Source organism: Rattus norvegicus, chromosome 9, assembly GCF_036323735.1.
Source record: "Rattus norvegicus strain BN/NHsdMcwi chromosome 9, GRCr8, whole genome shotgun sequence".
NCBI classification, from domain to species: domain Eukaryota; kingdom Metazoa; phylum Chordata; class Mammalia; order Rodentia; family Muridae; genus Rattus; species Rattus norvegicus.
Genome location: NC_086027.1, coordinates 112,565,872 through 112,591,155, shown reverse-complemented (window position 1 = coordinate 112,591,155; position 25,284 = coordinate 112,565,872). Strand labels below are relative to the sequence as shown.

At 43.7% G+C, this 25,284-nt stretch overlaps 1 pseudogene; it reads left to right on the top strand.

Moving 5' to 3' along the window:
* The first annotated feature begins 1,056 nt into the window (after positions 1-1,056).
* On the top strand, positions 1,057-25,284 carry Rpl18-ps10 (ribosomal protein L18, pseudogene 10; annotated as a pseudogene).

Here is a 25,284-nt window from a genome sequence, read left to right as displayed (position 1 = left end):
GAAACTGTCTTCTGCACACAGCAGAACCGATGCACAGAGGGATTCAGAGCCCACGGCAGCAGTTTCAAGCCAGACTGTACAGGTTTAAGCCAGGTGAGGTTCCACCCTTCTAAGAAGGGGAAGTGAACATCCTTAACTAGAAGCTATCTACAATTGATACCTAGTGGCAAAGAGAAACCACTTCTCTCCAATGGAGTCTGTCTGGGTGTATTAACTCCACTTCAGGGCAGACCACGTGACCAAAAGTAGTGGGCAGCCACAAGCTCAGCAGGGTTTTGGTAGCCCTCTGACCTCATCTCGCTGTTTGGGTATTTTGTGTTTAGTGGCTTTTTTGCTTGCTTATTTCTCTCTCTCTCTCTCTCTCTCTCTCTCTCTCTCTCTCTCTCTCTCTCTCTCTGTGTGTGTGTATGTATATATATGTATATTTTTGCTTGTATGCTTCTTATTCTTTTGTTTTTGTTTTAAAGAGAAAGAGAGAAAAAGAATGGACTGGAGAGATGGCTCAGTGGTTAAGAGCAGACTATTCTTCCAGAGGTCCTGAGTTCAAATCCCAGCAACCACGTGGTGGCTCACAATCATTTGTAATGGATCCGATGCCCTCTTCTGGTGTGTCTGAAGACAGCTACAGTGTACTCATATACATAAAGTAAATAAATCTGAAAAAAAAAGAAAAAACAAAGAGTTCGGTGGGGAGGGAGATGGGGAGGATCTGGGAGGAATTTGGGGAGGGAAATGCATGAATCAGAATATATTGTATGAAGTAATTTTTTCAGTTAAAAAACTATGTCCACCCCCTACCAAAAAAAAATAAAGAAAATATGAAAAACCTATTTGAAACGCAATCTTTCCTCTGTTAGCACAGTGTCTTCACAAACTTACAGGGTATTTTTAAGGCATTGAATTTAAACTCGCCCCCTTGTGGTTAGTACGTGTCAAAACACCCTGGGTATTTGGTAAATGACTACAGTTTTGACTGGCTTCAGATTTTCTTCTAAAGAAAGAAATTTGCCAAAAGCTACTTCTTTCAAAGATATACGGTATAACAGAGTCGTAGGCATGGAGGAAGCGCTGACTGCTGCCGAGGCGTTTGTGCGGCTGCTGGGAGGCTACACACAGTACACATGGAATCCGAGCTGTGTTTGCTTGTTTGAACTTATTGCTTATAAACTGAATACACGCGAGGTACGGGTGGGGTAGGGCTGGTGGAATGACAGCTTGTGATTGGCTAAACCCTTGAGACAGTTAAAGGTCAACCCGCTGGCTCCAAGAGCGACTTGCACAGCATTCTTAGCGACCAGCTGGAGAGCCTGGAGCGCTGGGGTGAGTAATTGTAGCTCCAATTGCTGGCGACAGTCCTGCCCTTTAGTAACCTGGACCACAAAAGACACAAATGTAGGTTGAACTTCACCCCTCAGAGTCCCAAAGCCCTGGCTATTTGAAGAGACTTCTAGTCTTTGGGGACTCTAGGCCTATCTACCACGCTTACCGCATCAGACTCCAGATTAGTCTCTGCCCTGCAACTTCCGCATTTGGTAGAGGCAGTGTTTTGGGGGAGAGTATAGAAGGTGGGGCAGCTCTGGTAACAGCTCCAGGGCATCTCCAGTTGCCTTGCTGATCAGTCTCCATGTTCTCCAGCAGTTCAACTCTTCCTCTCCCTCCCGCCCGTCTTCTTACCACCTTCCCATCCTTCCTTCTTGGACACGTCCACGTTTGGATTTCCAAAGAGAAAATTCCAACGTGAAGATTGGCACACACATAAAGGGCAAAGAATAGATGGGAACAAATCAAATCAAATCAAAACAAAACCTCACAAGTAACCTAGAAAATAATGTCAAAGTTATCAGTCAGGAAGTATTCCTAGGGGTAGGGAAGAGTGGGGTAGAAGTCTATAATTAAAGTCCATCCGATCGATGCTGTCTTCTCTGTGGTCTCTGGTCACATTCACTTTGTTCTTTAGGGTTATAGTTTAAATCTGGTGTTCCCTAATGGAAGCTACATTTCCAAAGACTTGATCTTGTTTTTAAAAGTTCTCAAAAGTCGCCTTTTATGTCGCCTACATATCTCAAAGCTTGTTTTAATTGAAGCTTTAAAAGGCTGTCCAGAGATTAATATTAACTTTCTAGAAGGAAAAGCATGCGGACAAACTGCCAAGAAACCAGGCATTTTGCTGGAGCTTGTTCAGTACGAGCGATGTCTCAGGAATGTTTTGATTTTTCATGTAAGTCTTTGGCTGCAAGGTAAGCGCTAGATTTTCATCTTCCTGAGAACTATTGAACGTTCCCCCAAAATGTATTCATTCATATAATTAATTCCAGGAAGTACTGTTCTAAAAAGTTCTTCTTGTCAATAAATTTGGAGAAAATTACATATCACATTGTCATTCAGGATTCATTATATATGCACACATACTAATAACCCCCCCCCAAATCTTGCAGCATGACAGTCTACATAAATTTGTTCAGTCTAGGGTTCAATCCAGTCCGGTGATTAAAATAATTAATCACATAGCTTTTTGAATGGATTTCAATGTAAGAGATTATATTTCACACTGCACTTTCGAGAATTACTATTTTAAATTAACTGTGGTTTCTTGCTTCTTCTTCTTCCTCTTCTTCCTCCTCCTCCTCCTCCTCCTCTTCCTCTTCCTCTTCCTCTTCCTCTTCTTCTTCTTCTTCTTCTTCTTCTTCTTCTTCTTCTTCTTCTTCTTCTTCTTCTTCTTCTTCTTCTTCTTCTTCGTTCATTTCTTCAAATGTTTCTGGTTTATTCAGTACAAGCCCGCACTCCCTCAAAATGACTCTAGCACACTAATGAATTATTTTACCCCCAGTGCTTTGTGCTGTATTTCAGCAGTAACATCTGTGTTAACTGTTTAGGGCTACCAGTTTCCCACAGTAACACAGCGGATGCTTTGTTGACACCACGACTCTAACATCATGGAATCTAGCATCTTGCACAGGCTCTATAACTATTCGAATAACTAAAAGTAGTCATTAATTTTTCCCTCTATAATGCCTATCTTATAGAAGACCAGTTAGATGCTTTTAATAACAGCCCCCAAAGTGCAAACCGTGGCCATTTGGTGGTGGTAGATGTTTTTTGTGTAGAGTAGGTGTGAGTTGAGGACTGATTGCTTTGGGTAGTTCAAGGAATGGGGATTTGAGAAGTGGCTCATCTTGTTCATTGGTAAATTGTAAATAGAAATCCCAGGTTAAGAGCAGTGTTTGGGGTCAGGGGAGGAAGGCAACACATATGGCTTTCTAAGTATTTGTCTACATGTTAGGAGTCCAAAACAGTCTGAAAAATAAATCTAGATTTTGAATGAAGTCAGACTGTAGGTAGAAGTCCAGGGGTCATTGGTCTGTCATGCACTTGACAGCATGAGGCTAGATTGCCTCAACTCCAGAGAGATAAGAGGGTGGGGAAATGTGCTTTGGCCACAAGGTTGATAGGAATATGTAAATTCATTGTATGTGGATGTACTTCGTAAACCATGAAGTGCTATGCAGGACATATGTTCCTTAGTTCCAGAAGATTCCCTGAGGAAATACATTGAATTTGATTTTCAGGAGTGTGAGGAATGGCTTAGGGGGTTGCATTTGATGAAACACACCCCTCGAACTTTAACACCAGTAGTTCACCCAAACAGGGACTTGTCCTTTCAGTAACAACACCAAGATACACATGAGAGAGCTTAGTTGTGGTTTCCCAGTGCCGTGTGTTCTGCACCTCTGTTGGTCAATTTCCTACGTGCTTCTCATCTTCATGATCATTTCACCCAGGAAGGTAGAAGAAACAGAAAGTAAGAAAGAAGGCTACGTGGATCTACCAGAAAGGCAGACTTTCTCCAATTACCTATTCAGATTTAGAAACATGTATGCATACGTATATATGTATATAACATATGTATATGTACAAGCATGTATGTAACAACACTTAATGAAAAAGGAAGCCATGGATCTTGAAGTGAGTGGGGAGGGGAGTATGGGAGGGCACAGAGAGGGGAGATGATGTTCTTACACTATAATCTCAAAGAGTAGAAGAAATAATTTACAAAAAGTTTTAGATTGTGCTTTTAGTTGCAAAAGAAAATTCACCAGTCTTGCCAAGAGCACCCAACCGAGAGTGCTGCCTCCGTGAGGACACTGAGGACCAACAAAACGAAGGCAGAGTGAGATTCCAGGGCCATGGTACCCGCCACAGCAGGGCAGAAAAATATGTCCATGGTAAGAGCTGCAGAAAGAAGTAGGACTTCACTTGTGGCTAAAACGTGGATTGAGAAACACAAAACGATTGACCAAAATCTCCTGAACACAGGTCGAGAAATCCTAAATAAAGTATCATCAGAATGAAACCAACAATGTACAAGCAGAATTAATTCTGGGTCTTATATTTCTACACTTGTTGGCTTACACACACACACACACACACACACACACACACACACACACAGAGTCACACACACAAATATACACATGCACGCCCATACATACAGACATATCACAATCCCTTCCCCCACCCCACCTTGCATACACACACTCATACATGTAAATACTACAGAAACTCACAATATAAAAGCTTACTCTGTGGCATGGTTTGAAATTTAATTCATTATTCCTCAAGGTAGGCTATCAGGGTAGGGTGCTGTTGTTTTCTTGAGAACATCTGTTCTCTTCATGGAGCACTCTCAGAGTCTGGGAATCTATCTATCTATCTATCTATCTATCTATCTATCTATCTATCTATCATCTATCTACCTACCTACCTACCCATCCATCCATCCATCCATCCATCCATCCATCTCTATCTCCTATCTCCTATCTATCTATCTATCTATCTATCTATCTATCTATCTATCTATCATCTATCTATCAATCTATCTATCATCTATCTATCATCTATCTATCTATCTCTATCTATCTATCTATCATCTATCTATCAATCTATCTATCATCTATCTATCATCTATCTATCATCTATCTATCATCTATCTATCTATCTCTATCTATCTCTATCTATCTCTATCTATCTATCTATCTATCTATCTATCTATCTATCATCTATCTATCATCTATCTATCTCTATCTATCTATCATCTATCTATCATCTATCTATCTATCTATCTATCTATCTATCTATCTATCTATCTATCTATCTATCTATCTATCTATCTATCTATCTATCATCTATCTATTCTATCTATTCTATCTATTCTATCTATTCTATCTATCATCAGCTCTGGACAGACACAGAATCCTGCACCACAGTAGTCAGTGACAGGCATCTCCGTGCAGTTGCAGATGATGCCCAGCAGGTGGTGCTATCCTTGGGAGCTAGAGCTACTCTTCGAGCACAGAGGGATTGTTCTGCGGCGCTAAGCTCCTCAGGACCAGAAGCTGGGACGTCAGATTGGTTATTGCTTACTGGAACACCATATATTTATACTGAGCACCAGAGACCACCCCATGAAACTCTTGATTATTCTTACCTTGAGGATGGTATTCATTCCATTAGAGTCTGTCTTCTTTATGGTCGCTTAGGGGAAAATGTCTTGTAACTTTACCAGGAGTGACTGTTTCTCTTACAACCCGTTAGATTTTAAGCTTCTGAACACAGTAAATTGTGGCTTTGAGCATTATTTTTAAGACAAACTTGTAGCACACCCCTGGCAAATGAATAAATGTGATTTTATGACACGAACATACCTACCTCACCCTACCTTATTTCTTTATTCCTTTTTACTCTTTTATCTAGCTTTTGCCCACTTAAGATCTATTCTGCTTCTGCATCTGGTCATTTCCTGAATGCATCCCGAAAACGTTTATAAATGACGAGGTGTCAGTAGCTGGGCACACACAGAGTGTTGGGTTATTAGTGGAAAGGATAACCCAGCACGAGGCACTGAGCTGGGATTGTACTCCAGGAGCTGACTCTGCCTGCCGGAAGAAATAAATGTAACTGAAAGAAAGGTGGAAACAACGTTAACTTGGAAAACCAGTGAATGTTTCAAAGCCAGGCAGGTTAATCAAAGGGCAGGCACCAGTGTAACTCCATAGAAAGAGTACACGGGCCCTGACCCATTCATTCTTCATCTTCCCTGTCATAGTCAGGGTTTCTATCCCTGCACAAACATCATGACCTAGAAGCAAGTTGGGGAGGAAAGGGTTTATTCAGCTTACACTTTCCACATTGCTGTTCATCACCAAAGGAAGTCAGGACTGGAACTCAAGCAGGTCAGGAAGCAGGAGCTGATGCAGAGGCCATGGAGGGATGTTACTTACTGGCTTGCTTCCCCTGGCTTGCTCAGCTTGCTTTCTTATAGAACCCAGGACCACCAGCCCAGGGATGGCACCACCCACAAGGGCCCGCCCCCTTGATCACTAATTGAGAAAACGCTTTACAGCTGGGTCTCTTGGAGACATTTCTTCAAGGGAGGCTCCTTTCTCTGTGATAACTCCAGCTGTGTCAGGTTGACACGCAAAACCAGCCGGTACATCCCCTAAGGTGAACTTGAGTGAGCTTTTCCAGTTGTCAGCGTGGCTAAGAAAATGGAAATCCATTTTCCTGGAGTTTCTTCATGGTCAGCCCTGCTGTCTCTCGTCAAGGGCGGTTTGCTAGTAGTCTGCCTACTCTTCCGACCCAAGTTAGACGTTACATTTCTGATGATGAGGCTGAGAGGTCGGACTCTTGTTCTCTCCCCACAGAGAGGAGACTCGGCAGCCATCCAGCAAAGACCATTGAGCCCTGACATCCCTCGCTCCTGTTCATCCTGAATGTTCACCGTGAAACGTAAGTCTACATGGCTACCTGCACCTCAGTTGTTACAGTGACATCTTGGGGACATTCCCCGGGAGGCAAAGCAGCTATGTATGTGAAGACATGGACTTTGTCTCTTATACTTGTCAAGGTGGTTAGCACAATATTAAATAAATAATAAAAAACCCCAATGATGACAAGTGACTGCATGGAAGTAGGAGGGGGGACACTCAGTCACTGTCAGCGGCAGTGAAAACGGATACGGCCTCCATAGAGGTCAGTGTGGCGGTTCCTTAAAAAGCTAAAAATAGATCCACCATGTGACCCAGCTATACCACCAGCGCTGGCCGGTCTCCTGTCCACTTGATACACTAACCAGAAACCAGAGTTGTCCGAAAGGAGGACACATCAACTGAGAAACCGCAGCCATAGTATCTGGCTGTAAGGCATTTTCTTCATCGGTGGTTGATGGAGGAGAGTCCAGCCCCTTGTGGGTGGGGCCATCCCTGGCTTGGTGGTTTATAAGAAAGCAGGCTGAGCAAGCTATGGGGAGCAAGCCAGTAAGCAGCACCTCTTTATGGCCTCAGCATCAGCTCCTGCCCCTAGGGTCCAGCCCTATTTGATGTCCTGTTCTGACTTCCTTTGATGATGAACAGCGATATGGGGGTGTAGGTTAAATAACCATCCCCTCCCCTTGCTTCTGTGGTCATGCTGTAGCAATAGAAACTCTAACTAAGACACCACTCTTGGACAGATACCCAAAGGACTCTGTATCCTGCCTCAGAGACACCTGGCGATTTATGTTCACTGCTGCTCTATTTATAAAAGCCCAGAAATGGAAACATGCTGGATGTCCATCTGTTGATCCACACTGGTCAATCTAACATAGTCCCTTTAATACAGCAGCTCCTGCCATTTAGTTCACTGAGATCGGTAGGGGTAGCTAAAGGGAGCCCTTCTTAGGTCAGAACAAACCTCAAAAACTTGCCTCAAAGGAACCTATACCCAAATTAAATTGGGTCGGTGTCCTAGTTAACTTCGACTCTCCGCTTGGCGCAGCCTTGAATGATGTGAGACTGGAGTCTCAGTTGACAGACGGTCCCGGTCACACTGTTGAGGACTGCTTTCATTACTGACTGATGTAGGAGGAACCAGCCCACTCTGGGCTGCACCATCCCTAGGCCATGTGGTGTTCAGCTGTATAAGAAAGCTTGGTAAGCACAAGCCCGTGAGCCAGCAGAGCAAGCAGTGTTCCTTTACGTTTTCTGCTCCAAGCTCCTGACAGAGTTTCTACCGTGGCTGCCCACCAGTGATGGACTGTACTGTTCCTCCTTGAGTTGCTTTTGGTTACTGTTTTATCCCACCAACAGAAACCAGACTACACCCATCATTTTGCTGACCAATTTTGTTCTGTAGAACATTTTTTTTAAAGATTTATTTATTTTATTTTTATGAGTACACTGTAGCTGTCTTCAGACACACTAGGAGAGGGATCAGATCTCATCACAGATGGTTGTGAGCCACCATGTGGTTGCTGGGAATTGAACTCAGGACCTGTGGAAGAGCAGTCAGTGCTCTTAATCACTGAGCCATCCCTCTAGCCCTCTGTAGAATATTTTTAAAGTAATGAAACAATCATTTGACAATTACCAGAGACTAATGGGTTGGATCTAACACATAGGGGGCCTACTGTGTGTGTGTGTGTGTGTGTGTGTGTGTGTGTGTGTGTGTGTGAGAGAGAGAGAGAGAGAGAGAGAGAGAGAGAGAGAGAGAAGACAGTCAAAGACAGCATGACAAATCCACTGTTTCCCCGTGAGTACTGTATGTGTGCGTGGCTGTGCTTTCAGTGTGGTACCAAAGGCTTCACACTGAAAGGGAATTGAAATAACCTAGCCAAGGCACGTGTGCACGAGCCCAGAGGAGGAAGAAAACCTCTAGATGTGGAGAATGTGCCCATAATTGCTGTTACAATATTACCTCAAATGGTCATTTTTCAAAAAAAAAGTTGGCAAAACATGCAAGGATCAGGAAAATGCGACTTATAGACAGGAGGAGAAAGTGAGTAAGGTTTTTCTTAAAAGGGACGAGCTGTCAGATTAACAGCCCAATCCTTTAAAGAGTCCATATTTAAAGAAATCAGGGAAGAAATCAAGCAAGCATTTAGTAAAATGTAGAATACCAATAAAGGCAGAAACACACACACACACACACACACACACACACACACTCTACATATGAAATAAATGAAACATTTGGAATTGAAAGTCTAAAAACCAAAGCTGACCAAAGAACGAGAGGAAAAGTGAGCCCTTTACAGCATACTTAGGTTTGTCTAACAAGAACACTAGGGGAGAAGAGAAAGATGCAGGAGAAACAAAAACAATTCAAAAACAGAACAACCCCAAACCCAGAGATACAAACATCCCAAACGTGCTCCAAAGGAGCAGTGAGTTCCGATGCGAGGAAGCAGGGGGGCTCACGCTGGGGCTCACACTGAGACTTGTCAGCATAGACAGGCCACAAGGAGCTACGAAGATGATGTAACTGGAAAGGAGCAAGAGAGAACAGTGCTCTGCTCATAAAAGGGTTCACACAATGGGACGGCTGCTCTCGGATGTCAACTTGTCTACATCTGGAATGAACTAAAAAACCCCAAGTAAAAGGCATACCCGTGAGTAACTTCTGCCTAATCTGAAGTGTAAAGACACAGCTAATCCTGGCCACACCTTCTGGAAGTCTATGGAAGGACTTAGAAGAAGGAAGCTTGTGCTCTTCACCTGCTTGCGAGAGCCTTGCTAGTCCATTCCTTCACTGGCACCGGAGCCGACTTCTTTGTGATTCCAGCATCTACTGAAGACCAGATGAGACAGAGCAACTACAGGGTACTTGGACTTTCCATTCCTAGACAGCCAGTGTTGGATTAGCTGGACCACAGATCACACACACACACACACACACACACACACACACACACACACGCAGAGGGAGAGGGGAGAGGGAGAGGGAGAGGGGAAGAGGAGGAGAGGGAGAGGGAGAGGGAGAGGGAGAGGGAGAGGGAGAGGGAGAGGGAGAGGGAGAGGGAGAGAGTTTCATTCTATACTTCTTTTCCTCTAGAGAAACCCTGACTAATACAGATTGACAATTGACTTCTTGTTAGCAACAACAAAGCCAGAAAAGCAACAGAAGAATGTATTCAAAAGTTCTAAAAGTTAAAAAAAAACAACTAAAGCTAGATACCATCCTAGCAAGACTTAAAACAAAAAGGGAGGGTAAAATGTGGGATTCCAAGATAAATGAAAGGTGAGGGCATTTGCTGCTAGCAGATTTACTCTATAAGAAATAATCTGCTGTTATTCTCTTACATTGTCTTATATTGGCTGAGTCAACCGTCTGTGAAACCTCCAAAGTTTGAGCCTCAAGGTCTATTCAAAAACCTTCTCCTCATATCATTCTGTATATTTCTTCTCAGAATACAGTTTCAAAATCTTTTTAAGAAAAAAGGGGTTGGGGATTTAGCTCAGTGGTAGAGCGCTTGCCTAGCAAGCACAAGGCCCTGGGTTCGGTCCCCAGCTCCGAAAAAAAGAAAAAAAAAGAAAAAAAAAAAGAAAAAAAAACTGTGGTGCAACATTTCTCGGGGGAAATGTGAGCAGTGTTTGCTCACTCCAGTGAGGGTGCTAATAAGTCAACGTGACGACTCCACCCAAGCCTGATGTGTGAAACCGTGATTTCATTTAGATTGCTTGCTGGAGTGTGCATGGCAAGGTATACTGACGAGAACAGGGACGGCGGGAAGCAGCGGCCCTCCACTGCATTGCAGAAGCAACCACAAGGAAGGCTGCTACATAAAAATCCACCTTCACTGAACTGTCCAGTTCCTGTCCTGTAGGATCTCCCAAGATCATGTGTAGTTCTTGGGGGCCGGGAGGAGCTAATGGCTGAAATCCCAACCTGCGATCCCCTTCTTCCCCTCCTTCCGTTAGGAACTGTCAGTCAATCATCACCACAGAGCCACCCTCACTATCCCACTCTGTTTATTTCACAGCTACTGGGCTTGTTGCACTCAAGGTGACAATGGACTGGTCATGCCACACTTGGAGGAAAAGGGCGTATTAAAATGAAATGCAAGCACAGACGAGTTCTTTATTGCTCATGTAAGGATTTGGGGCTTAGATATGTAAAATCCCAAGTTCTTCTAATTCTTAAAAGAGATATCCTTCATGAAGTCTGCACGGAACAGCACTCTAAGATCAAACGCATAAATACATTTGCAAGAGTATATATGCAGATTCATACTGAGTTATATCGATAGCTATATACTATTGTGCTATTTCAGCTGATTCAAATGGATATGACCCAGGAGATCATCACAGACTCAAACCTTCAGATGCTTCTGAGTTCTGAGGAAAACAATCTGTGAAGCCTTAAAAACACCTGGATTCAAGCTCAGGTAAAGACCAGCATATATAAATATCAGTGCCACAACACAGCCCTTGCCTCAGAGAATAAAAGATGGTTTATTCTTAATCCAAAAGTGGGTGACCACAGTCTAGGATCAGAGATTTGCGTTACCCTAAATAATCATGTCGTGCTAGAGGAATGGTGTCACGAAATCTTATTAGGTACAGAACAAAGACTGTCCTAAGTCAAGGAGAATCGTAGGTACAAGTTATGGCAAAGTGAAGAAGCCACCTTACAAGTTTTAAACGCTCTCTGGTTATGTTCTGAGCCTCTGGGTGGGTGGAAGATGGTGGTTTGCTAAGAATACATTTGAATGGTTTTGACAGTCACAAGGAAGTAAGGTCAGACACAGAGGTGGGCAGTAAATGCTTTCAGAAAGGCCAAAAATAGCCCAGGGAACTTGGTCCTAGTCTGCAACTTCTTATCCCGTAACCAGGGAGTTTGGTGTTCAGCCTTGTAGATTCTTTAAGACAGGCGAGTCTTCTGATTCCCGGGGATTAGAGTTCAAGGAAGAGCAATGAATTTTTAATCGCACCCCAGGTTGCTTCTGAGAGCTGTCTGAAAGGATATATCAGTTTTCTGCCCCTTTTCTAGGGTAGGAATTGAGCAACTCATGAGGGAATAGTGATGGAACTCCTGAGAAATGCCCTTAGTACTGGCAGTAGTCTTCAGAAGGAATTCCTTCTGTTTTGTGCTCCGTTATTGACTTGGAGGACTCTTTTTTTTTTTTTTTTTTTTGTCTTTTTTTTTTTTGTCTACTTCTATATGGCAGCATGCTTTTTCTCTTCTCTGAACAACTATTCCAGGTAGTCAGGTCAATAACATGGATTAAAGGACCATCCCCAGTGAATCAGGTTTACCTGAATATAAGGTACTTTTCCTTCCCAGAATACCTAGAACCCAGTGCTGTCCTTTTTTTTTTTTTTTTTTTTTTTTTTTTTTATTAACTTGAGTATTTCTTATTTACATTTCGAGTGTTATTCCCTTTCCCGTTTTCCAGGCCAACATCCCCCTAACCCCTCCCCCCTTCTATGTGGGTGTTCCCCTCCCCATCCTCCCCCCATTACCACCCTCCCCCCAACAATTACATTCATTCGGGGTTCAGTCTTGGCAGGACCAAGGGCTTCCCCTTCCACTGGTGCTCTTACTAGCATATTCATTGCTACCTATGAGGTCAGAGTCCAGGGTCAGTCCATGTATAGTCTTTGGGTAGTGGCTTAGTCCCTGGAAGCTCTGGTTGGTTGGCATTGTTGTTCATATGGGGTCTCAAACCCCTTCAAGCTCTTTCAGTCCTTTCTCTGATTCCTTCAACGGGGGTCCTGTTCTCAGTTCAGTGGTTTGCTGCTGGCATTCGCCTCTGTGTTTGCTGTATTCTTGCTGTGTCTCTCAGGAGAGATCTACATCCGGTTCCTGTCGGCCTGCACTTCTTTGCTTCATCCATCTTGTCTAATTGGGTGGCTGTATATGTATGGGCCACATGTGGGGCAGGCTCTGAATGGGTGTTCCTTCTGTGTCTGTTTTAATCTTTGCCTCCCTATTCCCTGCCAAGGGTATCCTTGTTCCCCTTTAAAAGAAGGAGTGAAGCATTCACATTTTGATCATCCGTCTTGAGTTTCATGTGTTCTATGCATCTAGGGTAATTCAAGCATTTGGGCTAATAGCCACGTATTGGAGGACTCTTTTAAATTCAGTCAGTGGCTCTTTTGCTCACTGAAAACCTGTACTCAAGGTTTGCATTGTATCGGTTTTCTACTCACTGTGAATCCTCACGTTCATGATTAGTGCCATCAACTTTGCTTCCTTGCTCTTGAATCATTGGTCCATTCTACATCACTCAAAAGAAACAAAGCAAGCGCCACTCTCAGAGGGGAGAGTGCTCTGATGTCTGTGGAGGTTCTGTTTGGTTGGATTTCTGACCAATAAACTTTGACTGCTGCATCACCCAAGCTCACCCCAGAATGGGTAACAGCTTGCAAAACTGGGAACCTGTGGTACACTGCACAGCCTGTGGTCAGTTCAAAAGGTGACAAGACTGTCCTTTCCAGGTTCCTCAGCTGGTCTGAGCTTCTTCGAGGCAGTTAAGCTTCTTCCAGCCTGCTTGGCAGGATTGGGAATCTTTGCAACTTGGCTTGTTTGAGAGTGACTCTCAGCAGTCTTTACTGTTGCTCTTGGGGAAGGAGGAGCCCAGTGAACCTGGCCAGTTTCAGGGACTTCCTGAAGCTCTTCAGTTGTGTGTGCTTGAGTGCGTGTGTGTGTGTGTGTGTGTGTGTGTGTGTGTGTGTGTGTGTGTGCGTGCATATGCAGACCAACCTCAGGTGTTGCTCTTCTGCATATCTTGTTTGTTATTTTTCTTTTACTTTTGAGATTATAATATGATTACATCATATTTCCTTTTTCTTCTTATACATCTCACACATACCCCTTCTTGCCTTCTTTCAAATTCATATTCTCTTTTCATTAATTGTTGTTACATGCATGTATGCTTATGTATATACATATGTATTATAACTATAACCTTCTCTGTTTGTATAATGTTACTTGTGTTTTCCAAGCTAGTCATTTGCTATTGGATAACCATTTGCTGTGCTCTTCCCTGGGGAAGACTATTTCTCTGACTTTTAGCATTTCTTTCTTTCTTTTTTTTTTTTTTTTTTCGGAGCTGGGGACCGAACCCAGGGCCTTGCGCGTCCTAGGCAAGCGCTCTAACCACTGAGCTAAATCCCCAACCCCTTACTTTTAGCATTTCTTAAGCCCTGTAGTTCTTTGTGTGGGGCTGATGCCTCATGAGTTTCCCTGTCCACTTTGGCATGACTGCCTTTCAGCAAAATCTGGGCCCTCTGGCTCTTAGAATCTTTCTGCCTCCTCACTGCAATGTTCCCTGAGCCTGAGGTGCAGTAAAAATTTTGTAAATTTTGTAAAAATATCCATCAGGCACGGGCTCTTGAGAATAGGTCTGCCTTTAGCCTAGAGCTCTCCAAAAAGACTGTACAGCTGGTCGATGAGCTCTAAAGAGCCCCCAGTCTCCCCTTAGCCAGCACTGGGATGACAAACAAACCCGACCACGCTCCATTTTTTTTTAGCTGACTTTGAGGGTGGGGTAGGGCCATCAAATTAACATCCTTGCGATTTTATACAAGCAAACACTTTACTGACAAAGACCTCTCTCAGGCCCCATTCTTGGATTCTAGAACCTCCATCAACTACTGCCAATTTGCAGATAAGGGAATTTTTACACTGTTATTTATATAACATAAAATTTCATTTCCATAGGCCCTTGTCATTGATGTTACTTTGAGTTTGCCTGTGGGATACCTGTTAGTGACTACCTTGTTGTTGTAACAAAATATACATGTTGTAGCAAAATATATGTTGAAAGTATCTTAAGGAAAGAAGTACTTATTTTGGCTTGAAGGTACAGAGGATACAGTCTGTCCATCATGGAGGAGAAGGCAGGGCTCAAGGGCATGGTGTCCCTAATGACTTTGTATCCATAGTCAGGAAGCAGAGAGGGGTGGCTACAGGGCTCTTCTGCCATCTTTTATTCAGTCTAAGGCATCCTGCCAACAGCTGGTTCATTCAGGGTGTGTCTTCTCTCTCCAGTCTAAGGCCCCACAGATATTCCCACTAAGGCCTACTAAGTGCCTACCTCCAGCCAAACTGACAATGGAGATTAAGCACCACATGGCGTGAGGAAGCAGATACTGGTAACACTGCTGTGATGGTTTGAATATGCTTGGCCCAGGGAGCGGCACTATTTGGAAGTGTGGCCTTGTTGGAGTAGGTGTGTCACTGTAGGTGTGGACTTTAAGACCCTAGCTGCCTGCCTGGAAGTCAGTATTCTGCTAGCAGCCTTCAGATGAAGATGTAGAACTCTCAGCTCTGTCTGCACCATGCCTGCCTGGATGCTGCCCTGTTTCCACCTTGATGATGATGGACTGAACCTCTGAACCTGTAAACCAGCCCCAATTAAATGTTGTTTTTTTTTTTTTCTAAGACTTGTATTGGTCACAGCAATAAAACCCTAACTAAGATAATTGCTTTTTACAAGATGTCTAGGAGAGGTTGTCTGCAAAGAATAAAGTCTACAGTTTTCTTCTTGATTGTCTACATGATCTCACTCCTCTGTGGAGAGGTCATTACTGGTCAGGAGGATACAGATAAACTGTGTATCCTCTGTACACCATGGAGGCCTTTCCTGATCACCACGATTTATCCTGCACTATTAGAGTTCTGTACTAACTAATGCCCAGTGTCCTCAAGATCGAGAGTTTGCTTCCTCTAGTCATGTCTAATGTTCTAGAGCACAGAATCAGGACAGAGCTGTTCTTCACTCTATGGATTCATGCCCCTCCTCCCCCTTTTTCCAGCCAGACTTTGTCACAGAGAAATTCGGATATTCTGTCACACACAGCTGCTTACACTCCTGTGTCTAATAGTGAAGGCTTCATAGAGAACCACAGGTCAGCCACTTCTCTGTTTAGGCAGTCGGGTCATTCCAGTTGCTCATCGGTTGATCGCATGAGTTCTGTGTGGTTTGGTTTTTATCCTCACCTTTTCAACCCAAAACTTTACACGTCTTCAGCTTAGGGAAGCCCTTCACCTTTCTGGCCAATCTCTTTTCTCTGGTGGCTCTCCTACTTTTTAAGAAACGACTTCCAGACCTTCTTAGTTACGGTCAAATGACAAAAGTGAGAACAACGGAAAGGTTTGTATGTTGTACTAGAATGTTTCAGCCAGAGAGAATTATCAGTTTTATTCCACATTCTAGATTCTTTGCTCATTAAACAATGGTATTTATGCTGCTTAGTACCTCATGTCTTTAATCTCTGCATTCAGAGGCAGAGGCAGGCAGATCTCTACCAGTGAGTTCCAGGACAGCCAGGACTACACACAGAGAAACCCTGTTTTGAAGCAACCAGACAAACACAAACAATACAGGTACATTTATAAAATTCAGTACCAAAACAGATAAAAATTATATGAGAAAGATGTAAATCTATTTCTTTTTTACTTTTTTGTTTAAAATTTACTTTACATACTGATAGAAGCTCTCTCGTCTCCTCACAACCTCTCCCCCACCATAGTCTCTCCTCCTTTGCCCCTACTCTCCTTCTCTGAGAAAAGGAACCCCCCTCCCCTCTAACCCCTGTAACAAACTATATCAAGTCACTGCAGGACTGGCCACATCCTCTCCCACTGAGGCCAGAAGAGGCAGCCTAGTTGAGGGGAACAGGATCCACAGGCAGGCAACAGAATCAAGGCCAGACTCCCTTCCAGTTGTCGGGGGACCTGTATGAACACCAAGCTGCACATCTGCTACACATGTGCAGGGGTCCTCTGTCCAGCACATGCATGGTCTATGGTTTGTGGATCCATCTCTGGGGGCCCCCAATTGTCTAGGTTAGTTGACTCTGTTGGTCTTCTTGTGGAGTTCCTGTCCCCTTCTGGGCCCCCAATCCTTCCCCCAGCTCTTTCACGAGACTCCCCAAGCTCTATCCACTGTTGGCTGTGGGTCTCTGCATCTGTTTCAGTCAGCTGCTGGGTGGAGTCTCTCAGAGGACAGTTATGCTAGGCTCCTGTCTGTAAGCACAGCAGAGTATCATTAATAGTGTTTGGTGCTTGCCCATGGGATGGGTCTCAAGTTAGGCCAGTCATTGGTCGGCCGTTCCCTCAGTCTCTGCTCTGTCACCCGTCCCTGCACTTCTGTAGGCAGGACAGATTTTGGGTAAAAGGTTTCATGGGTAGGTTGGTGTTCTTATCCCTCCACAGCAAGTCCTGCCTGGCCTCAGAAGATGGCTTTCTGTCCCCAACTGCTAGGAGACTCACCTAGAGTCACCCTCACAGACTCCTTGGAGTGTCTCCCATCCTAAGTCTGGCACATCCTAGAGATGCCTCCCCATCCCTGTGCACCCATACATCTAAGTTAAAGTAGATGGCTTTCTAGTTGTCGGTGAACATTTGCAGAATGAGGTGGTATTTTATTTTTGTGGGCAGTTTCCCCCTTAAACTTCCCTGGAGTATGATCACTGTGTCAGCATTGTTTCGTGCGTGCAACCATATCGACATACGGGCCTGTCCTTTCTCACCAAATAACTCAGTCCGAGAAGGTGCCATATTTTTATCATCCTCATATACACAGGAACATCAACCAGATTGCACTTAAAGTGAAGGGTATTGGACACTGTTTGGTAGTACTAGAGACAATTCGGTTAAAAGTAATTTTTATTTCTCGTTTCTGCGTACATGCTTCTTAAATATTGTATACTGATGGTGAAAGTAAAGTGTCCTGTCCCACAGCACACGCCCTATATGGGAGTCCATGGACAATTAGAGTCAGTTCTGCAATCCGCTCGTAGGCTGTTTACCGCATTAGCAGTTTGCATCAAAGCCAAATGGCTTCCCGTGGCGAGTAAAGGCAGTTTAAGACTATGCCTGAGCGAGGTTTGGTCTGTGCTGTCAATTCATAACAGTTTTCCCAAAGGAGTAAACAGTTGATTGGTGGGACAGAAATATAAGCAGCTGCTGTTTAAACTTTAATCACTTTTTTACCCATATCACCCAAAGCCTCCTAAATCATCTTTATTTAAAACATTTGTTCCAACAGTATAGATACAGCTGTTTTATATTCATCGTGTTTATACTTAGTGCTTCCGGAGAATCGCTTATTTAAAAAGGTAAAGTGCTTGTACTGGTTGTTAGTCACAATTGGTGGTCTTAAAAGTCCAATTCCTAGGATTTCGTACTTTAAGCCAACCACGCATGCGTCAAGCCGCTGTTGGCGCCGCGCTCCCCACTTTTATGAGCTGACCCTGCCCCAGGGTGACCTGGGTACTTCTGCATCAGCGCAGTGGTAGGGAAGTGCTCTGCGCTATGGTCTCATCATCTCAGCATTAGGTAGTCTGAACCTTCATGTCAGAAAAGGGGAGGGAGCCCCGAGCCCCACCCAGGACGAGGGGCAATCTGGGAAATGGGGTCGACTGGATGAGCAGGAGTTTATAACTGGAAAATGGGGTCGACTGGATGAGCAGGACTTTATAACTCTCTTGAGTGCCAGTTTACAAGGAAAAACGGAGCACGTTTTCCTCCAGGAAGTACAGCCACCACCATTTCACACCAAATGTGCTTGCCAGCCTTTGCTCTAGACTGGTGCTTACTTCCCCCCAAGCGTTCGAATCACAACTGGCTTTTGCTAGTTTCTTGAATTTGTTATCACAGAGTGAGGGTCTTGTTTCTTACAATAGCGATGGACTGTAACCTGGAATTGTGAACTCATAAAGTTTCCACTCCTAAGTCGCCTCTTGCCTGGATGTTTTTGTCACAGTAGCCGAAAAGGAGAGGTGCGTGGACTGTCAGAGCAGTGTTTGTGAGATTCAAGCTGCTCACACAGCAGTGATTTATTACCAGTGAGAATAGCCCTGCTATCTAGACATCCCACCTGTTGTTTATCTTCCTGATGACCTCCCGTGAATCACCCCCCTGGACACGCTGCTGTACAACGCTTTTACGACTTGGTTTTCACTTTTGAGATGAATTCTCTGGATCATAGTTTAGCTATGCGAATCATTTTCAGAAGCACAAACTGGTTTCCCAAGTATTTAAAGCTTATCTCACTCCCACGGGCCCTGTAGGGGAGTCCCATTGTTCCACACCTAACAACGGGTGTCAGCCAGCATTGTCCTTAGAGTTAGCTAGTGTAGTTAGAAGTAGAATTCCATTATAATTTTAGTCTTAATTTTCCTAAAGGATATTATTTTGAGTGCATTGACTTAGAAAAAAATCTGAGATGTTTTCTGAGTATCATTACAGTTTATTTCTTCCTAATTACTATATTTTGCCATTTCCCCCACCTTTTATTATATTTGTTATGTTGCCTAATCCTTGCTGGCCTTCACCAGTAAATGCTTTCCTGGAGCGCCATTTGCCACAGGTTCTTGAACGTGACAAATTTTGTCACTCAGCTCTAAGTATTCTAGAAGTCTTGTTAGTATTTCATTTTTGATCTATGGATCATTTATAATTTTATTTTTTCCATACATAAATGATTAATTTTTTTGGGATATTTCTCTGTATTTTCATGTCCAGGAGCCTAGGGAACTCTCAGATTCCCTGCCCTGAGGTGTCAAAGCTTCCACTGTGGAATAAAATGTATCGCCATTCTAGATACTGTATCAGGAGAGAACACACTCGCTAATAGCTCAGTGTATTCTAAACATTGTTGTTCCATATGCATTCTATACCAGGCTGTTCAAATGCTGGCTCCACCCTTGCAGATGGTCTTCTCAGGCCCTCCCTGGGGCTTGTAACTCCCTTGACTCTGAGGATGTAATCCCAGGCCAGTTCTCATTCACTTTCCTAGAGTCACAAAGACTCCACACTGGAGTGCGAGGCGGCTGTGCTTTTCCTTGGGGTGTTCAGGCTTATTTGTTTGATGTCATCTCTTGGGCTTCAAGGTTTCTGATTTACTTTCACAAAGTTGCTTTTAGACACAGGACCCAAAAGCTTCTGCATGCCACCAGCTTCACCAGCACTGAAGGATCACTGATTCTTTTAAATTAAAAAGAAACATTGTATTTCTTCTTTTAGAATTTCATGATTCTCTTCTATGCATACTGATTACATGCATACCCACCCCCTCCAGGTTCACCCAGTGATGAATAATCTTTCCATTTAGGTACTGGGGCCTAGCAACTAGACATTGTAACCTCCACTTCTATGTGAAGTAACTGATACACCTAGAAGTTAAGCTATTGGCACAATGTCAGAGACGTAGCCTGGTGCGGGTCAGGTTTAAAGTAAGGAACTGGCTTGTGTAACACACAGGTATACACCATGCCACAGAGGAGCCTGAGTGGGAGCCCCCAGGCACAAGGAGAGAAGTGGAAAGGAACAAGACACTGGCTGAATGACAGACCTTATTGTAAGGGTTGGCAGGGTCAGTACTGTGGAAAAAACAGATAAGAGCAGAACGAAATGGCTGATGGTTCGTATGCCCGGAGATCATTGTTATCTCTTCCCTCTGTCTTAGAGGACAGAGATTAGTTTTAATCATTCCATTTTCTTGGCATTTGAATATATTTAGGAGTAAATATCTTTTGCTGTGAAAATCACATCTTTGTAAGTAAAATCTAAAATCATGCTTTTCTTTTGCCCATTTCACAAGAAATCTTCAAGATAAGGCCTTGGGAGCTATCGGAACCGTGACGTAGATTCAACTTCAGACCTTCCTCGAAAGGGTAAGTCAAGGGCACTGGAGGAGGGGCTGGGTCTCAGGGAAGCTGACATCAGCAGTAACTGTGGGTTTTCTAGTTGTCTCACTATTTGAAGGGGTATTTTATTTACTTAGAAAAAGAGATCAGTCCAATCTTAGACAAACTTCACTCACTTTTTATTCACTCAAGTTTTATTTCCATTTAGACCAGAAAGTTCAGGAACTTCCCCATGTTTGAGGATTTCTAGATAATCAAAGGAAATTTAAAATTTACAGACCCTATTAACATAAACATATCAGTTTTATAATACCTCATTCAGAAAATAACACAAAGGCTATTGCTTGGCAGTAAACTAAAGGGGGAATAATTCAACTTAGCAAGTCCAATTTGGCCTTTTACATATTGTGTTGTGATTTCCACATAGAATAAATAACAGCAGCAACAACACCATGCTGTTTTCATTTTGATTTTCTATTTACATTTGAAATTGTCAGGGTGTTGCTAGACACTGACGTCTGCCCCCATCTTCACAAGTCAGCACGTAGCCTGTCTGTTACTATCCTTGGGAGGAATAGAATGGGACACGCTTATACTGCAGGAAGCCTTATTGCGAGGTTCTAGGTTCTATTTCCAACCAAATAGTCTATTAGACGCTGCGGTGGTTTGAAGCAGAATGGCCCCCACAGGTTAATATACCTGAACATTTAATTCCCAGTTGGTGGACAGTTTAGGAAGGACTAGGAAGCATGGCCTTGTTGAAAGAGGTGTGTCACTGGGATAGACTTTGAAGTTTCAAAAACCTATACCAGGCCCAGACTCTCTGCCTTCTGCTCATGGAAGAGGTATGAGCTCTCAGTTACTGCTTAGCGCCATGTCTGCCTGTCTGCTGCTGTGCTCCCTGCCATGGTGATCATGGACTCGCCCTGTGACACTGTAAGCAAGCCCCCAGTTAGATGCCTTATTTTATAAGTTGCCTTGGTCATGGTGTCTCTTCACAGCAATAGAACAGTAAATAAAGCAGAGGTCGAATCATTTACTAATTTATTGATTAGTTTGCTATCATGTACATCCTGGACTTATAACTATAAAGTTATCTTGCTAATCTCTTCTAGTAGGTGTTTTCCAAACATTTATTCTATTTCTACATATCAGGGAATTTGGATCAAAACCATAAAGTAAACTTCTGGGTAAAAATATATATTCTATGTACATATACGTTTAGATCAAGCACATCATCTATTCAATGGATGCCGCACTTCATACATGCATGCATGCATGCATACATACATACACACACACACATATCCACATACATTTAAAGTACTTCACCTTATTGAATCTATACAACTCTTACTATCATCCGTTTTTACAAGTAAACTGAAGCTCGAGTGACTGTTGGAAAGAGACAGAGAAATCTGGCCCCTAGGCTCCCTGGTACCTTTCTGCCTTCCTGATGCTTCCACTGAGGACCACACAGGACCCAGAAGTGCATCTTTACGTTGCTTTACTCTCCCTCCAGGTCTCTGGTTCTTACAGCGACCGACCGTCCACCGGGAGTCCTACTCATTGGCCAAATCCAATCTTTAGGATAATTGCCCAGGCCTGGGAAATTGTCAGGCTCAAAGCCCCTTTTAGCCAATGAGGGACAGAGCATACTGTCATTACCCACTCTGATAAGCTGCTGGACACTCTTCCTAGCCCTCTGCCGTGTTCTAGCAGAGGCTAGGAGGTGGTGTCAGAACCAGAATAGTTTGAAGCTCCCCTTGCTCTCCATCATCCTTGCCTCTTCCGGCTTCCCTTGCCTCTTTTATCCCCGCCCCCTTCTCGCTAGGTTAGCCCCGCCTCCTCTAGGTCCCCCCCCCCCCCCCCCCGTCTAGGCTAGCTCCGCCCCTCTCTAGGCTGGCCCCGCCCCCTCTCTAGGTTGGCCCTGTACGTGTCTTCAAAGAAGATCAGTTGAGTTGCTTTTGAAAACGCCCTAGGTGAATCTATTTTACTCTTTTACCTTTCCCTAAAGTCTGGTGCCCTGTGGAAGCCTCTGGTCTGCTTATAGGAACTACGATAACGCAGTTGTATTCATTTTTAGCATAAGTGTGTTGTATTAAGTTATTATTTAGATAATATGGATTAGCACTTAGTTTACATGTAGAAGAAAACTTATATTACTCTGAGCATGGCAACGACTTTTAGATACTACTCTGAACAAGGAGACAAGCATGGAGTAGAAGAAAACACTCCCCAAACTTACATCCAATCAAGAATGCAATGAGACTTATACAAAGAAGTCCTATGACTAAATAGTAAGAGAATGCACCGCTGATTACGGAATGGGACAAAAACTTTCACACACGCCTCACTAAATATATAAAAATATATTTTATATAAAATAATACGTTATATATAATATCCATGAGAGATAAAGCAAAGCTATCCCAGTGACATGAAGTCATGGAAATGCACATTTAAACAATAAATACAGCTCTCTGGACCTGACAGCCAGGAGGCACCATCATGGCTGTCGCCACAAGGACCTAAAGATTTGGTGCAAGGAGCTCAAGAGTCAGGACAATCCACCAGCAGCCGCGAGCCAAACTGCGGGATTCTGGCCAGGTCATCCAGCTCCACCTTCCATCGAGTTGCAGTGAAAAGATTACTTATTATGAATCACCCTAGTCGGCCGGCTCTGTCCCTGTCCCAGATCTCCGAAAGACAAAGCTCCCAAGCTGAGAGAACAGAACAGCTGTGGTTGTGGGCGTCACAGATGACGCAGATTCTGGAAACTCCGAAGCTAAAGCCGTATGCACTGCTGCACCCAAAGTCGAAGTCCCAAGGCTTCAGATAAGAGCCTCACCTTTGACCGCCCTGGTCGCCCAAGGGCTGTGGCACTGTGCTCCTCTAAAGGGTCAAGAGGTACATTTTGACAAGGCCCTGGCAACCTCACACGGCCACACAAAAACTAATGTCCACTCCAAGGGCCTGGAGTTCAAGCACGCTAGAGGTCAAAGGGCCAGCTATGGCTGTAAAAACTAACTCTGGATCTTACTGTTATTAAAAAACAAAACAAAACAAAACAAAACCCCCTCAAACCCCAACTTTGGATATTGAAAAAAAACAAACATGACTATACTATACATTCATCAGAATGGACGACACTCAGACACTGACAACGTAAAAATGGATGAGACCGTGAACAAGGACTCTCATCAGTTGATTAGGAAATAAAAATGGTACTGTCACAGTGAAGACAACTTAGAAGTTTCTTAGAAAGCAAAACACATCGCACACTGACAACCCAACCTTCATACACTTTGGTATTTACCTATATACAAGTTCCAAATGTAAGTCCCCGGAAATACCTGTACACGTATGCTGATAATAGCCTTTTTTTATAATTGTAAAATGTTGGAAGCCACAAAGCTGTTCTTCAGTAGATATAGAAAAGGCAACTTGTACATCCACATAACGGAATATTAGCCGGCACTGAAGAAGGACAGCACTGTCCGACGCTGTGAAACGGTGAGGAAGAGCCTTGGCCGAATATTACTAATCGAAAGAAATCTTCAGAGACTACGCTGCGTGGTTCCAGATGGACAAAGCGAAAGAAACCTCAGAGAACAAACATTTCAGGTGTAGAGGAGAAGGATGAGAGAGAATGGACCAGCGAGCTGAGCACGGAGGACTGGTAACAGAGTGGCAACAGAGCATGCGCACTGTGTCAGACAGCATTCGCCAGACTCCTGAAATGTACAGCTCGAGTGACTTGAGTGTCATCGATGGACTGGGCGACTCCGATGCGTCACCGTTGATTCACGTTGTAACTAAGAGTCTCCTACAGGGGATGTGGATAGAGGGATGGGCGGTACCAGTATGGAATAAGGATCCGGATCGGACTCTGTGCTCTCTTCTCATTTTTGTTCTGAACTTAAAACTGTTCTTGAAATATAAAACCACTAAGCAGGAACGTCACGTGTGCACACAGAGCAAACATGAATTTAAACATCCACCTTCTCAACGTGACAAATGACCTTCACGGCTTTATCACGATCGTTAACTAAAGGCTCTTAGTGCCCCTCAGTAACTAAGCTCGGGCATGTCCGTGTGGACTTTCCAGCCAGGCTAACTGAGGTGGAAAGGTGCACGCAGGCAGCACCGTGTAGGCTTTGATTTTTCAGAACCTACTTTTAAAAAAAATACTTTATTTACATTCCAGCCATTGCCCCGCCTCTCAGTTCACTCTCACAGTTTCTCATCCCATTCCTCCTCCCCTTTGCCTCCTAGAGGGTGCTTCCCCTCTCCCCTCCCCCACCAGGCACCCCCCCCCCCTTCCCTGGGACCTCAAGAGGGTTAGGCACATCATCTCAGCAACCCAGCATCGTGATTTTGCATGTTATATTAAGTATAACTCTCTGGTGGCGAATCTGGGGCATCCGCAGGCCTCTTGTTAGCTACATTTTTGTCCCTGTCCAAAAGCAAGTTCCCTCTTCCTGCCTCTTCTCTTCCCCTCTCTGACCTGAAAGTCCTGCCTACTCCTAGGCCAGAGATTGGTCCCCTGGAATCTTTATTCATTAGGAGAAGTTCCTGCCACATTTCACCCTTTCTGTCTGTCCAATTAAAAAAGAACTTTCCTCTCTAATGTAAGCTGAGCACAACTATCACCATTCTGTAACTTACAAAGTACAAAACACACCTAACACCCAGTCCACCATTTTTTTTTTTTTGTTGTGTCCTGGCTAGCTTGTATACTATCTGAAAACTATCCAATTAAATATGTCTCCTCAATGTTAAATAACCTGGGTGGGCTATGAGATTATAATTAGTCTTTCAACCCCATCAGAAATCCATCTGAGAAAATCAATATTATCTGAAA